We start from the raw sequence: 2,055 nt of genomic DNA, 5'->3' as shown, positions 1-2,055 counted from the left end.
AATTGAGCCCCCTGTCAGGCTCCCTGCTTAGTGGGGAGTCTGCTTCTCTCTCTCCCTCTCCCTCTGTTCCTCCCCACCCCTTGTGTGTGCACCTGCTCGCTCTCTCTCTCTGTATCAAATAAATAAAATCTTTTTTAAAAAGCTTTCCTGTTTAGAAAATGTAGTGGTAAAAAAAAAATCATAATAATCACAATGCAATAAAAACCGAAGTACCTGGAGACAACAAGAAATTGCAAAGCCTTTGTTTAAAAAAAAAAAAAAAAGTTGTAGGTCTTCACTAAGAGACATGAAAGATGAACTGAAAAATGAGGGGCCATACCATGTTTCCAGATAGAAGACAACATCATAAAAGATGGGGTTTTCCTTACATTTATCTAGAATTCATGACATTTGAGGGGGAGAGAAGAACTTGGCCATTGATTCTGAATGAATAAATATGCAAAATTAAGCAGGATAATTTTGAGAAATGCTTCATAAGATCAAGACATACTACAAAGCTAAGCTAATTAGGAAGTATGGTGCTGGTGCATGAGTAAAAAGGCAGATTAATGGAATAGATAGGCAGTCCGGAAATGAAACCACAAGTTAATGGAAATTTAATATACCCTAAGAGTGGCATTTCCAACCAAAAAAGATGAATTATTTAATGGTATGCGGACACATACCATCACCCAGGGTGTGATCCTGGAGGTGAGGATCCTGGATCCTCAAAAAAGATGAATTATTTAATGGTATGGGGACGATTATCTATGCATATACCATTCACAAAAATAAATTCTAAGTAGATTAAAGATTCAAAAATGAAAACTAAAACTATAAAAATACTGGAAGAAAATATAAAACTATTTCAATAACCTTGAGGTTGGAAAAGGATTTGCTAAACCTAACACAATGCCCAGGAGACACAAAGGAAAAGACTGAAAGATTAAACCACTTAAAAATGTATACTTTTGTACGAGGAGAACCAACCATTCAAGTCACTGGCTGAGCAAAAACATTTGCAACATGCAGATCAGAGAAGGGCTAAAAATCCTCAACATATAAAATACTCCTACAGATGAATAAGAAAAAGAGAAATAATCTAATTGAAAAAAATTGACAAAAGGTAGATAAATCACAAAAAAGAAAATCGAATGGCTGATAAACATAAGAAGATGGGCTCAAATACGATGATGAATCAACTTTAAAGTGTAAATTAGAAATATATTTTTGAAAAAAAAAAGAAATATATTTTTGTCAATCACATTGGTGAAAATTAACAGATTCGTGAGAAGTGAGGAAGCAGCACCCCCATACGCTTCTGGCAGGAGGGAAAATTGCAATCGTTTTTGAAAATGATTTGGCAGCATGCATGATACCCACGGACGCGGCAACTCCGATCTAGGACTCCAGACTACAAAAATACTAACACACTTTACAGACCCGTGTGCACATGGGTATTTGATGCAACATTATTTGTAACAGAAAAAAATAAAAAATAAACGATGGAATGTTTAAATAAGTTATGGTTCACCTATACCAAAAATACTACCTGCCCAGATTGGCTACTTTTCTGAATCACTCTTCCTCGTGTCCCGGCTTCTCCATCCCCTGAAACATGATTCTTGTTAGAACAAATCAGCCTTCCTGGCCACAGATGATGGGGTTTATGGGGTTCCCTTGACCCACAGCAGGCCAATTAGACACACCCCCTGAAATTCTGGAATTGAAAGAAAGAGGGCCAGTCTAAGGGTGTGACGTATGAAGCTTAGGAGGTAGCTGGGGAGTTCCCGAGCCACAGCTCGGACACCTTGCACCTGACAAATACGGCTGGCCCGGCCACAGGGAGCGTGACCGGAGTGGTGAAGCCCAGAGGCAGAGAAGACCAGCAAGTAGAGAAGCCGAGAGCCCTGCCCGGGCTCCGTCGTCCCTCATGCTCACAAGCCCCCTGAGACATTCTTCTTGCTTGAACTAGTTCACACCTGCATCCAGGCACACACACACACGACCAGGCAAGTGCTAACCACTCTGATTCCCGGCCACGGAACACCGCACAGCCGTTAACACCACTGAAGT

The sequence above is a fragment of the Vulpes lagopus genome, chromosome 1, assembly GCF_018345385.1.
Source record: "Vulpes lagopus strain Blue_001 chromosome 1, ASM1834538v1, whole genome shotgun sequence".
In the NCBI taxonomy this organism is placed as follows: domain Eukaryota; kingdom Metazoa; phylum Chordata; class Mammalia; order Carnivora; family Canidae; genus Vulpes; species Vulpes lagopus.
Note: the sequence above shows the minus strand (reverse complement) of the source record.